Source organism: Ochlerotatus camptorhynchus, unplaced genomic scaffold (genome assembly GCF_037179485.1).
Source record: "Ochlerotatus camptorhynchus isolate MF236.1 unplaced genomic scaffold, CSIRO-AGI_Acam_v1.1 ptg000156l, whole genome shotgun sequence".
Taxonomy (NCBI): domain Eukaryota; kingdom Metazoa; phylum Arthropoda; class Insecta; order Diptera; family Culicidae; genus Ochlerotatus; species Ochlerotatus camptorhynchus.
The window spans coordinates 6,301-21,726 of record NW_027040646.1 but is presented as its reverse complement, the minus strand read 5'-3'; the positions used below and the strand labels follow the sequence as shown (position 1 = coordinate 21,726).

General features: G+C 40.7%; 1 pseudogene; it reads right to left on the bottom strand.

Annotated features, from left to right (window-relative positions):
- Positions 1–9,869: 9,869 nt before the first annotated feature.
- On the bottom strand, positions 9,870–10,584 carry LOC135701312 (uncharacterized; annotated as a pseudogene).
- Between the last annotated feature and the right edge of the window lie 4,842 nt (positions 10,585–15,426).

Below are 15,426 nucleotides of genomic sequence, written 5' to 3'. Positions count from 1 at the left end.
CAGAAAGAGCCGTACTCTAGAACAGAGAGAATAGTTGTTTTATAAAGCGTTATGAGGTCTCCCGGATGAGCACCCCACCATGTGCCGCAAATTGAACGGAGAAAGTTGATCCTCTGCTGACATTTTTGCTTCAAATACGTAATATGGGCATTCCAAGTGCACTTTGAATCAAACCAGACCCCAAGGTACTTGAAAGACAATGATTGAGTAATGTTTCTGCCCAAAAGATTAAGTTGCATTTGGGCTGGGTACTGCTTTCGAGTAAACACTACCAGTTCAGTTTTCTGCGGCGAGAATTCGATCCCTAGATTCATAGCCCAAGAAGACAAGTTATCTAAGGAATTTTGCAATGGTCCTTGCAAGTCCACGGCATGTGGACCTCTTACGGAAACCACACCGTCATCTGCAAGTTGTCTTAGCGTGCATTGTTCTGCCAAACAGTTGTCGATATCTTTGACGTAAAAGTTATAAAGAAGAGGGCTGAGACATGAGCCTTGGGGCAGGCCCATGTAGCTAATTCTGGAAGTTGTCAGTTGTCCAAGGGAAAAGTTCATTTGCTTTTCTGACAACAAATTGTACAAGAAATTATTTAAAATTCCAGAAAGTCCACATCTGTGCAGATTGTCTGACAGAATTTCAATGGAAACTGAATCAAAAGCCCCCTTAATGTCCAAGAATACTGAAGCCAATTGCTCCTTGTGTGCAAAGGCCAGTTGAATATCTGTGGAAAGCAGCGCTAGACAATCGTTTGTTCCTTTGCTCTTGCGGAACCCAAACTGTGTATTTGATAGCAAATTATTTGTTTCGACCCACTGATCGAGTCTCCGAAGGATCATTTTCTCCAACAATTTCCTAATGCACGAAAGCATGGCAATCGGACGGTATGAGTTATGGTCAGACGCTGGTTTGCCAGGTTTTCGAATGGCTATTACTTTGACCTGTCTCCATTCAGGCGGTATAATGTTGTTTTCTAGTAAGGAATTGAATAAGTCTAGCAAGCGTCTTTTAGCGATATCTGGGAGATTTTTCAGAAGATTGAATTTAATCATATCGCTTCCCGGTGAGGAGTTGTTCGATGAAAGAAGAGCCATAGAGAAATCCAGCATTGAGAATGGTCTATCCAGAGAGCCGCCGCTAGGAGACGCTTCTCGAAGAATATTTTGTGCTGGAACTGAGTCCGGACAGACCTTTTTAGCGAAATCGAATATCCATCGGTTGGAGTATTCTTCACTCTCATTGAAAGATGAGCGGTTACGCATGTTGCGAGCCACCCTCCACAAGGTGTTCATTGAGGTTTCTCGTGAGAGTCCCTCGACGAAATTGCGCCAATAACCGCGTTTTTTTGCTTTGATTAATTGTTTCAGCTTTGTCTCAAGCTTTGAATATTCCTCGAAGTAAGTGGAGGTTTTGTGTCTACGAAAAGCTTTGAAAGCATCAGATTTTTCTACATACAATTTTGTGCATTCTTCGTCCCAACCAGGTGTGGCTGGTCTCCTTTTAAAGGGTGCACTTGGAACTTTTCTTTTTTGTGCTTCCAGTGAGCTTTTGTAAATCAAATCGGCTAGGAATCGATATTCTTCCAATGGTGGAAGCGCATCTATTGATTCGACACCGATTGTCACCGCCGTTGCATATTTCTGCCAATCTATGTTCCTTGTAAGATCAAATGGAACACGAGATGGTTCTGCAGAGTGAGGGGCACACTTAATTGAAATGATGATTGGCAAATGATCGCTACCATGGGGATCATTGATAACCTTCCACTGACAATCCAATGATAGCGATCTTGAACACAAAGATAGGTCGAGTCGGCTTTCTCGAGCCGGAGGTTTTGCTATACGTGTCGCTTCACCAGTGTTCAAAATAGTCAAATTGAAATCGTCACATAAATCGTAAAAAATAGCCGCTCTATTGTCGTCATATAGATCGCCCCACCCAGTACCATGGGAGTTCATATCACCCAGAATTAATACTGGTGATGGAAGAATCGAAACTAGATTCCAGAGTTGACTACGGCTAATGGAGGTTCTTGGTGGAACGTATACTGAAGCTATGCAAAGATCTTTGTTCTTCACATTTATTTGGCAAGCGACGATTTCGACGCCTGATAGAGCAGGAAGGGAAATTTTGTAGAAAGGGTAGCACTTTTTGATCCCTAAAAGTACTCCTCCATAAGAATCGTCTCTATCCAGGCGAATAATGTTAAAATCGTGGAAGTTGAGTTCTTTATCGGAAGAAAGCCATGTTTCACAGAGAGCAAATATATCACAATCAGAATTGTGAAGTAAAAATTTGAACGAGTCTAGTTTAGGCACTAGACTACGGCAGTTCCACTGTAGCACAGTGATCATATCTTCAACCTCGTTCGACGAATTATCCATCGAAAGATATGATTGATGCAAGGAGGGGCCATGAAACAGTCAATTGCTTAAGATATGATTCTAAAGTTGGAAGCAAGGCAGAAACTAAGCTTCTAAGAGGGTCTTGTATGTTGAACATATTTAATATGAATTCCACAATGTCCGAAAAAGCTAGCAAACCGCGTTCGGACTTGGATTTCTTTTGAGAAGTTTGAGGAGCAGCTTTTTTGTTTTTCTTTTCTTTGTTGGGTAATGGCGGAAAATCCTTACTGCAGCCAGGAAGTGGAGCAGTAGGAGCCTTCGATTTAATTTTTTCATCCCCATTACCCTGGGAATTTTGCAATCCTCTGGGAGTGACTTTAGTTTTCTTACGGCGCACTTTCGGGGAGGAGCATTTTCGTTTTGAGGATCCGTTCGTTTTCAAAGGTGCGTGTACCACCGTAGAGTCACCCTCATCGGATGAGTCAGAGTCCGATTCTTCAGCTGACAAAATCGAAAATTGATTTTCATCTTGGACGGCTGATGCAGCCTTCACCATTTGTGCATATGACTGCTTGGAGCGTCCAGAGATTGAACGCTGCACTTTATCGGAGTGCTGTTTGTACATCGGGCACTCCTGCAAGGGGTGAGGATTCTCGCCACAATAAGCGCATTTTACTGATTCTTTGTGGCAAGAATCCTCTTTGTGGTTTTCACCACATTTGCCACAACGAGTTTTGTTGCCGCAATGGCTGGCTGAGTGTCCCAGCCTTTTGCAGTTGGTACAATTATATACCCTCTGTACAAACAACCGCACCGGAAAAAAAGCACCATCAACTTTGACAAAGTTTGGGAGAACTGAACCAGCGAAAGTCACCCGAAACGAGTCTGAATGCTGATAAACTTTCTTGCCATCTTGCAAAGATACTGAATGCAGTTGCCTGACATCCAGTATCTGTACCTGCTGACCGATTTTCGAGTTTTTGAAGCAACCCGATGCTCGTTTTAAATCCTCGACACTCAGACTCGCGTCGGAGACCACACCTTCTATCTCCACATCTCGAGAAGGGATGTAGATGTTGTACTCAACACTAAACAGCTCATGTTCAGCAATTTTATTTGCCACATCATAAGTCGGTGCTTCTACACGCAGTTTATTGAATCTCTCTTTATGTACCAAGATTCCCGGATACTTACGCAGCAAGTCTCTCGAAATGTCGAGAGTTTTCAAAGGTTTATTTTTAGGCCGAAAAAAGACAACCCATGGTCCTTTCGAAGACGGTTGATAGTATCTAGTTCGCGCAACGTAGGTATCTGAAGACGCCATAAGTGTTGCGCAAACGCGGTGCACAACCGCTTAAAAAGGAAAAAAAAAATACTTCAAAAAACCTTCACCAATTAATCTACTTAACTACTAGTTGTTAATATTTTGTTGCCCAGTGTATGAACAACCAAACAAAACAATAACAAAATTATTAAAAAAAAAAAAAAAAAAACTTTTTATTCGTTGCAAGAAGTTGCACCACTATAGCCCTCACAACCCTATCAGGGGAGAGGGCAAAGCCACGCGCAAAATTCAATAACAAAAGCGCGGCAATGGGCTAGAGAAGACTATTGTATAGAATACTTAACACCGGCCGGTGCCGGCTGTGTGAGCTGGTGCAGCCACTCCGTTTGCTGCTTTGTTGTTGTTGCTTGCTGCTTTGGAGTGGTGATGAGATGATGACGGTGAGATGATAGTCCACCTATAGCGTCGCTAAAGGTGGCTACTTCCTCTGCTGACTGCGGTTGCCTTGGGCACTGAACTTCGTCCACGGTAGGTAAAACGCGCGATATAAAAAAACCACTATGGTGGGAAAAAAAACTCCACCGGCTACGAAACTAATACCCGCAACGGAGACACGAACAAACTACGTCCGGCTACTTCAAGCTATCGGCGAGGAATGACAAGAAGAGGTTACAAAGTATGCGTTGGAAACATAAAACCTGTAAATTTTGCTTTCTATGAGTCACAATCAGCGATTTGCTGATCGCTGAGTGAGTGAGTGAGTGAGTGAGTGAGTGAGTGAGTGAGTTTGTGAAAAATCGCTGATTGTGACTCTCATGAAGTGAAATAAACAGGTTTAATATGTCAAACACATTCTTTGCAACCTCTTCTTGTATCCTACCAATTCAAAATTTGATCATGGCATCTAATTATTTCATAATTTAGAAAAACATTGTTTTAGCTGAAGTGAGTCTTTGCAACCTTGCCGAAAACTACTGTTCGTAATGCAGCGAGTACCGGACGAAAACTGCACACATTGTAGCAATCAAACGGCTGAAACTCTTCTCCATAAATGTTGTGCTTGTACTCGTGTCGGCCCGGCTTGGACGGTTCAACAGCAGAGGATAGCAGGCATTATGAATGGATGGAGACGACTCTCTTTTGAAGACTTGGTGATACCTGTCCTAGCAGGAATAGACAGAAGAAGGCGTGTGGAAGTGCTTAGAGTTTTTATTAAATACATTTGCTTTGTTTGTGACTGTAACGATAGAATTGATGTAGATGCACTGAAATTTCACCTAGATCTAGAATAACAAATTGTAAATACTATTATCAAATAAACTGACCAATAAAACTTACTCATTAAAAAAAAAATACGGATACGGAAAATAGTTGCAAGTGAACCAACATCATCACCGCGTAAATAAACTGAAATTAAAATTATCACTCGCGATGCCACAAATTTCTGGACCGGGAGAAAAAATCAAACAACGCAGATAGCGTCAAATCTTCTGTTGCTTGCAAACATGATGAATCATGTTTTTTTTCTCGATTCTAAAACTTCTCGGAAAACGAGAAAACCACCACTCACACACATATAAGCGTCCGGGAGGCAGAGTGCCAGCGCTAATCCGGCAAATGCAGCTGAAAACTAATAGCGAATTCGTTTATTATTCAGTTCCAACCTGGATCGGGTATCAAGATTGGGTCTGCTTGTTTTCTGACAAACGTCAGTTTGATCGTTTGTTTTTGAAACCCAGCTCAGGTTGAGGTTCGCACTGACAAAAAGTTCGGTTTCGCACTGGGTTGGAACTGGTTCCAACCCCGATAATAAACGAATTCGCTATAAGAAAGCGAATGCACACACAAAACAGAGAACAAACTTAAATCACAACCGTATCCAAAGGCGTTCGAAACTCGACTCCCAGTAACTTTCTATGCTGTGTACACACTTAGAAATAACTAATTTTACATGTGTTACATGTGTTACATGTGTTTTACAACGATGAGACTTAAACAAACATGTGATGTAATATTAAGTGCTCCGAGACTGAAAAGTTCGTTGCTCGACAAAAAGTAATTTTGATTGAGCTATATTTCACTTCTGTTATGACTCAAATTTATGTCAAAATTGACGCTCGTATATGCCACTATCAGAGCACTTAAATTTACATATTTTTTTCTAAGTGTGTAGTTTTCGTTAGCTTATGTTATTTATGAATTCCGGTATGACTTTTTTTGATTCTGGAATCAGGTACTAGACAATTCACTGGGAGACCTGGAACATGTCCTAGTGTCGGCATTGTGATCCTATGTATCTCCCCATGAAACATTGCAAGTTTTAACAAGGTTTGAAAGCATTCTAAAGGCTGACTAAAAGTGAAGACTACAAATCAAAAAGACTGGCCACTCTGCCAAAAATCAGGAGACTGTAACGGCAACGCCTCTTTTGAGCAAAAGTGGAACCCGTGTGCAGTCACATACATACACACTTAGAAATAACTAGTTTGAAACGTGACGGAGTCCATATTTGACATAATAGATGAGACGTTAACACGCATGTCATGTAATACTAAGTGCTCCGAGACTGAATAGTTCGTTGCTCGACGAAAAGTAATTTTGATTGAGCTATATTTCACTTCTGTTATGACTCAAATTTATGTCAAAATTAACGCTCGTATATGTCACTCTCAGAGCACCTAAATTTACATGAATTTTTCTAAGTGTGTAGGTAGAAATAAATATCTGTCAATTATTGGTTTTCAGTTTCTACTCGGCTGTCGACAAAAGCAGGCCACTCTCGATGTGTGCCACGCGATCGTCTGTTTTCTCGGCAGCAACCATTGTGTGGTCCTCCTTATTGTTCTTCATTAGCAGTTGCGTCGTCGACTTTGGAAAGCAACCGTTTAGTGATGAGTGTGTGAGTGCTGACCACGTTTTGCTGCAATGGAAGCGCTCTGACCCTCGTTGGCGTAGCTGTCATATTATGAAACCACTGGAAGCGGCTCCAATTCTGATGGAGGAGACTTTTTGGATAGCGGAAGACAGTGTTTATTGTGTTGTACCTTTTGACTATAGTTTTGCGATCTGATTATATAGTGACCAAGAATCCTCGGCTCTGTAAAGTTAATTCGTTTGAGCCTTATCAAATAAATCAATAAACAAAAAAAAATATTGGTTTTGTTACGATTGTCGTAAAAAGTGACACGTTTCTTTCTTTGCTTTATGCTGACAACGAGTAAAATTCCAGCTGAAATTGAACAGATGAGTAAGTAAATTTGTATTGAAAATTAAAACTATTACAATGATGCCATTCACAATGATAGTCGGACCTTCATTGATCATTAATTTGCTTTCTCAGAATGATGTTCCACTTTTCCTAAGCCCTATAGTGATGCATTTATGGGCATTTGTATGATGCATTAGTAAAATGTATTTATGCCCGTTCCACACGGCTTTGACACCTGGCCACAATGGGGGGCTTAAGTTGTGACGCTCGGCAACTTGACACAGTACACGGTGACCATTTGAATGTCACTGGCCAATCCGACACTGTTGTTATCATTATCTGGAAGGGGTTGATCGATTCCAAAAATTGTTTAAGCATACAGAGGATCCGGTGGTTTAATGTTCTAACAACATCTTAAATGAAAATATATTCTTTATTAATATGTACCGCTTAGGATTGTAGTCCTTCAACCTTTCATTTTCATTTTCTCCAACATTAGATCCTGCTACGCCTTCCCTTGGATTGTGATGTCGGTACCGGATCTTTCTTCTTTTTGAATCCTTGAATTTTCAGCAGCTTCCGAATAACGGTAGTTCACTCATTGATGGTGGAAGCTGCCAGTTCCTTATAATTGATTGCTTTAAACAATATTACAATTCCTCGTTCACAAGCAAAAGTTACTTTCACTAGGTATCGATCCGAGTTTCAATCCTCTACTCGATCCACCATGACAAGTTTTTCCGTTTGGAGTTGGAAAACTACCGGCTTGCTGGGATTAGGATAGAAATTCCCGTGAAATTTTATACAGCAAAACAAAAACAACAACGAGTAACCATGTTATGATTATTCGTTTCGATGAAATTAGATCACACACACAGTCATTGTTTATGGGCAGTCTCACTCACACTTCGGCTTCAAAGTTCCACCAACAATCAATACCAAACTAACGATTTAAAATTGGCTCACTACTTGACTAGCCTATTGGTCCCAAGCAAATCGATTAACGTACCCCATTCTAGGAGAAATTCTAGTACTACACAATGTTTGTTTTGATTCGCTATGAAAGTTTGACAGATAAAATATGTTTCGAGGGTTGCATCGATTAGCTTGGGACTGAAGAGAGTACCAGAGCTGAGCCAAAAAATTGAGCTCGTTTCTTCGGAACTTTCTGGTCTTAGAGTTACCTCTATGGTTCCACCTTTGATTGACAGAGGCGCTGTTATTAGTGACGTTTGACATTTGTATGGGAGAAGGGAACAGTTGCCAGTTTTCTTGATTTGTAGTTTTCGCTAAAAGAAAATTGGTACGCCCAAACGACCTGAAATTCGTGAATCAATACTTTTAAACAGTCCATTAATGGTTGCTTTCCAGTACTTTTATTAAAACTTCAAAGTTAGATGGTTCGAACGAAATCTCGAACCTTCCTCTTGATGGAGTCCATCAGCGCCCGCACAGTGGAAACGGACACAGAATCAGCGCATTTCTTCCATTTTGGCCAATTCGTCGAAGTTGCTGCTTTGAAATTGCCCAATATTTTTCGATTGGTCTGAATTCCGGGCAATTTGGAGGATTTCATTAGCGTGGGGACTAAATCGATGTCGGCAGTATACCACTTCAGAACCACCTTGGAGTAGTGGCAGCTGGCCAAATCGGGCCAAAAGATGACTTTGCCCCTATGCTTGCGGATGAACAGCAATACACGCATTTTCAGGCATGTTTCGATGTAAACTTGGGATGTCATCGTTGAAGATGAGATGAATGGTTTCGCTTTCAGGCTACAACTGGAAATCGCTTGCCAAATCATGGTCTTCTTCGCGAACTTGTCGGCAAACACGAACTTGAATCTTCCCGGCGATGTGCCTCGTCCAGTCGCGATGTAAAACTTTTGACCAAAGCTGCTTAAAATCGAGTTTGACTTCAGCTTCGTAATCGATCAAAGTGCAGCCGTTGTGTTTCGTCAAAACACGGTCGTACAAGAGCCTTGCACGGTTTTTGGCCACGGAATTCTGCTTCAAGTGCCGGTTCGGATGTTTACTGACTTTGTACGACTTTTATCCTTCCATGGCAAGAATTTTTCGCTCCGTTCTGTCCACATTTTGGATCGAAAGACCGTTCGGTAAAAATTTGACCTTCATTTTAAAGGCTATTGAATTTGAAAATAATTTTTAAAACATGTTCAACCTTGTTTAAATGATCAAATCTAGTCATTTTAGTAGAGATTTAGTTTCAAAGTAGCTGAAAAGCATTTGAACTGAATTGCATAAATTTTACCGAACAGTTCAGCTGTTCAGATTTCGTTAAAAATTACCGAAGTCGGCGATAATTTCTAAGTGTGTAAGTGACATCCCACAGTGAGGCTGATATATGACATGCAACGTTGCCGTCTTGTGCAGTACACGAAAGCTCGTTCTTATTAATGTATTTTGTTCGTTCGGCTATGACAGCCTAGGATGGTCATTCGTAACGTTCCTCGTACATACAACAAACAGTCCTTCAAACTACCGATTCGTTGCTGCTGTCTTTGAAATTTTGTTCGTATGTCGTGAGACTGCAACTACACTATCAGTGTGACGCCGAATCTCATTCGGTTGCTATCACGTTCGTGCTGCTAATTGCAAAATTTTCATCCGATATTTTTTTTCAAACGCTCGGTTTTGAGCAGATCAGACATTCCGACATTCCGGCCTACCCGGCACCAACCTGACTTGTACCAAATCACAACCCGATGTTGGCCCGATATTAACCCGACATAAACACATAATTGATACGAATGGCGTGCACGGGTCAGAGATAGCATTCACTAATCTTTTCGAATATCCACTAATTTCTTCTTGCATTAATGTGTTGAAATCAGGAAATGGTTACAAGCTCCATAACATCAAACAATATAAATGAGATCACATATTGTGTAAGTTGGTAGCGATAGTTGTGTATGAGGAGACAGCATTTATACCCTTGTTACATACATTGCCATCAAATGAGGAATTGTAGAATGAAGTTAAGCATATATCATAGTCAAACAATTTTATTATAATCAAACAATATTAATATCAAGAGCTCTTGTTCCCTTGATTTCCTCGAATCGTTGCTTGGCATTCCTTAAACAACGATGATGAAACTTCTGACACTCAACAAGTGAGTACGATGGATCCGAGAACATTACCACTTTATGGAACAAAGCAATAACTCCATCATATTTATGGAAAGCAATCTTCGAGACAATAACTTCATCACTGCTCTTATTCCTGGTCGTTCCGGTCCAGGAGCAGTTCAGCATAAATTCTCGATGAAAGAAATAATCGACGATCTGTAGACACACTGTTCCACCTTCTCCAACGTACCGATCTTTACCATGCATGGAGCCAAAAAATCGGATGATACCCACAACAAATTGCTCATTACTGGATTTCTTCTCGAGTGACTCCAACTCATCGAGGTTCCTAACAGGCTTCAACGGAGCACTCATCGACTACGATTTGCTGTGGCTTACACGAAGTAAGGGTGACGAGTTTAATGTTGACTTGAGAGGCGAAGACATCAAGTTTCGCATTTATTTGCGAGAGCAGCGCAACGGTTCTGTTTCCAGCGAGCTTGGTCTCTTCAACTTTCCTGGTATTTTCATTCACTTTCTTATGCAGCGATAGCACTAGCTACCGTATGTCCGGTTCTTGTGAAAACGGGTCATCGACTGAAATCCGAGGTTCCAACGGTGGGGTCCGTCTGGACCCAGAGGATTGATTATCATGCATCATTGAATTTAACAGCGGGGAACTATTGCGTCCTGCATCGATTCGGGTTTCCCTTTCGGGTTCAGATTCGTTGTCGTGTGAGTCCAAGGACTCTTCTACTTCGACGTTTTCAATCGGAACAGGAGTATCACGTGACGGCCCTGGCTTTGCTGGATCTGCTTAAAAAGATTAGCACGACGTTACTTTTCTCACCTTTTTCTTACTTTCATATTCTTCTGTATCTGAATTTAGTTCCATTGCTTTCTGTTCACGAAACGCCTAAAATTAAAATATACAAATTGTTACAATTTACCACTATAGGTCCTTGCTTCAGAATAGCTTTGAAACTTATTCCGCTTAATCTTGCAGCAAAAAGCACGCAGCAGTTTTGTGTCCGGTTTGACTTTGAGATCCTTCTTCGCTTGTTCAAGTAGTCTGTTGCCTGATACACCTTTCGGCCAATAGCACAAATCTTTGCCAGCCAGGTTAATATTGGATTATTTGGATTATCCGATCCGAAACACTTCCATCCGTTCTTCAGGACCCAACGCGAAGGCAATATATTTTTGTATATACATTGTATATACAAATCTGCTGATTTTTTTCAGAAATAATGCCGGAGAATAATTATAGCATTGTTCAAACGTTCGAAGATAATGACGTGTTTTTGTACACGTCATTATCTTCGGACGTCTGAACAATGCTATAATTATTCTCCGGCATTGTTTCTGAAAAAAATCAGCAGATTTTTATGAAACATATGGTAAAAACCGATTAAAAACAACTCACCAATGAATATTCGAATAGACGATCACGGAGCATCAACAAATTATAAACAGGATAATGAAAAATTTCGTGCATTCAGCTTGCTACTTCTTTTCGCTTTTATTTTGCTTAAGCAAAAACGTCAAACGCGTACCAGTGCAATGTCTAACAATAAAGGCCTGGGAAAGTAAATGTATTTGTGACGACATCGTTAAAGTTGCACTGAAAAGCAAAGAGAATTTTGTTCTCTATTCCTGACCTATGCTACATAACCTTAATTGAAAGCGGGCGTTCTAAAATATTGTTCAAATACTTCTATTTTTCTCCTGCTTATCTGTATCATTCGTGGTCGGGACAGTAAAGACAAGTGGAATTATGAGCAATGTTGCAGGCCCCGATTCGAGCCGCACAAAGGTAATTTTCAAAACATAATTGCATTATCTCATTCTAACAAATGTTTCGCTCAAGTATAATAAACAAGATGATGATATAAAACAGCGACAAAACGGATAAGATAGATGCATGAATAATTATTTCAAACAGATTTTTTTCAGGCGTTGCAATAAATGAAAAAAAAAATATATGGTTAACAAATTTGACATTTTACATCGTGCCATATCCATGCATTAGTAATGCTTATTACAAGCTGCTATCCATTTGACATTTCAGATGCTGCCTTAAGTAAACATTAGTAATGCTTATTACGAGCTGCTATCGTAGCATTTTATTAGCCCGCTATTGCGCCTTTTTAGCATTATATAAGCCTCATATGGACATGCAGTGCATGATAAGCATGTAATGCCTCTTTTATAACCGATTGTAGTGCTGGATTAAGGCTTTGTTGTTAGAGCCTAATAGTTACTTGGGAATATTTCTCTTTTTTCCAGCAATATAATTTAATTGCATGTGCTTGAAGTGGTACTTTAAGAAGCATTTAATATTAATTGAATACCACCAAATAATTATCAACGCAGTAGGCTCTGCCCGCGAACGGTTGGTTTTGTTTCCGCTGGCGCTGATTTCATCTGTTTTTCGCATATTTTTTAATTGTACCAAATCAAACAAATATTAGTTTTTGCGTGTGGATAAGTGTAAATTAAGATCTATCACGTATTAAAAATTTTTTTTTAGTGATATTGTAATTAACGTGAAAAATCTGGGACAAGAATTTGTTTCGAGTAGCTGTGTGGCTGTGGTGTCGCGTCGGTTGGTTTTTCATTTCGTTTGTTTTTGGTACTTTGCCTCCCTCCCAAGAAGAGTTTTACCGGGTATTTTTTTTTCTTTTCTTGGTGCTGGCGTTCTGCCTTCCGGAGGATGCATGCAAATGAGGTGTCAAGCAAAAATTCGGTGCAAATGTAAAACTTCGAATGTGATTCAAAATGTCGTGTTGGGTTGTAAAAACTACGCGGAGGATTTTTTCGATTACCGCGAGTGAACAAACTGGTCCTTTTTGGAGGCAGAATTTGGAGCGATCCATCTGATTTATAATCAATCATAAATGCATATTTCCATATATTACTAAATACGCGCCAGATTTCGAAACATCACATTTTGAAATCTGGAAGTGTGTTTGCAGTACCATTATTCATATGATAACGGTAGTGTTTACATGCGGGGTTTATTGTATGTGAAAGTAACCTCGGAATGGACGTGAATTACCAGGCATTCTGAAATGGGTTGCTGAATCTGCAGTAGAGCTATGGCTTTCTAACTCCCGGACTAAACTTGCTTCAAATTATAACATCAAGGATTGTTGTTAAAGGAAAAATAGTATCCATTGGTGTAATTTTGCTCAGTGTACTTTTTGAATTCTTAACCCTACAATAACTCCCAGCCCTACATTTTTTCTTGAATTTTTTTGTCATTCTGTGCCGGAAATACGGCAAACTAAAAAAAGAAGAAAATTATTGTTTCGTGAAAAGCAAAACGATAAACACGCGTTTATAGCCGTATAAATAAAAAAACATTAAAAATACAGTCCATTTGCGAACCTTTTTCACCGAACTATCCGACGGACATTGTTTTGGTTCATCCGAGCCGGATGAATTAGCGTGAAAAAGTTGTTTTTGAGTTTCTCTTCTCGTGCGCGAAATAGAGACATTGTGACGTGTTTTCGACGTATTCGGGACTACGATTTGACGATGCTTTGCGAAGCCGGAAAAGTGTTTGACATGTTTTCGATCGTCACGATTGGAAATGCGATTTCCTTCCTGGTTGGACAGGAGAGCTGGCCAGGGTAGTGAGTGATTAGATCGGACTGCGGTCAGACGAAGTTGAATCCGTGTGCAAACGTTGCAGCGGATAGTGGTGTTTTAAGAGCAGCTGCGGCTGTCGGAATAGTGTTTGCTTTAACCTCAGAGAAGGTCGAAGAACGATTCTGGAGGCTTGTGTACATCGGAAAGGTGAAGATTTGATTTTTCTGAAAAGGTGGCCATTAGTGTGGCAAAAATCGAAATCCGGTGGCACACTGTTGCCGAAGTAAAAGTGGAGGTCTAACCTCAAAAAACGAACAGTGCAAGAAAAAGCGTCTCAGAAAGACGAAAGAAAAATAAGAGGATTCGTGTAATGCAGTGGCGTCGCGTAACCTCACTTTTTACCTGTTCAACAACTTTGAAAACGTTATTTAGGGTCATGTTTACATTCAATTCAGTTTCAAAAGGCATGGGGTCTTCTAGTTTCACTGATTTGTATCCATTGGAACAAATATTGTTTTGTTTGTTTACGTTTTGGGAGTTGTTGAACAGGTAGATTGAGGTTAGGGCGACGCCACTGGTGTAATGTATCTGCGCTCCGGGCGAGTGAAAAAAGTGTTGTTTACGCCTGGTGTATCGCCGTCTTCTTTTTTTACCCCGAGAGGGAAGACACCAGTTCAGAGTGTGCGCGACCAGAAAATTGTGCAGGAAGATCGGATCATCCGGATCAAGATGGCTGAATCAGTTGAGGCTTTGAACCAGTGTTGTGTGACGACGAAGGGAAAAGTCGAGCGGATTAAAAATGCGATTATTGCATCCGATAACAATCACAAAAAGTTTAACATTCACGGGTTAAAGTTGTACTTAAAAACTGCAGACTCCGCCTACGATGAGTACAACAGCTTTCAAAATAGGATTTACCTCACTGACCCGTCGATGAAAGCGGCGTTTGAACCGCTCTTCATCGAGTTCGAGGAGCTGTATGAATTTGTAAGAATCGCTCTGTGTGAGATGATCCAGAATCACGAGGATGACCAGAAAGCTATAGCCGAGGTGATGAAGATAGAACGGGAAAGAATAATTTCGTTAAAAAGCACAGCTAATGATTCAGGTCCGTCTGGCATCAGCAATGTAAATCCGCTGGTCCAAATGCAACCCTCACTTGTACTACAGCAGACTCCGCTCCCTACGTTTGACGGCCGATATGAACATTGGTTTAAGTTTAAGGCAAGATTTTGTGACATCGTTGATAAGTGCATACACGATTCTCCCGCTACGAAACTGCACTATCTGGACAAGGCTCTCATTGGTGACGCAAAGGGCGTAATCGATGAGCAAACATTGAACGATAACAACTATCAGGGCGCTTGGAAGATTTTGGTCGACCGATTTGAGAATCTGCCTATGGTGATTCATAGCCACGTAACGAAATTGCTCAATTTGAAATCGATGGCTAAGGAATCCTCTCTGGAGTTGAAAAGATTGATTGATGACTGTGTGAAACGAGTAGAGTCCTTAGAGTTTCACCAGTTGAAAATGGACAAAATGGCAGAAGCGATTGTCATCACTCTGCTTACGTCAAAGCTGGACCCAGCCACCAGACGGAGCTGGGAACAATCAGTTGAGTATGGGAAGCTTCCAGTGTATAAAGATACAATTTCCTTTCTACGAAAGCACTGCCATGTCCTTGAGCGCTGCGAACAGATTACTCCTGTGAAAGTACGAGTAGTTTCCACGACACCGAAGAACCTGTCAGCAGCTGCTGCAAGCAAAAGTCATACTGTGACAGTTCAGAAAACTGACGATAACTGTGTAGTATGTAGTGGAAAGCATCTTGTTGATTCGTGCGAAACGTTCAAAAAGCTGAACACGGAAGGTCGATACGATAAAGCGAAGCAACTAGGTT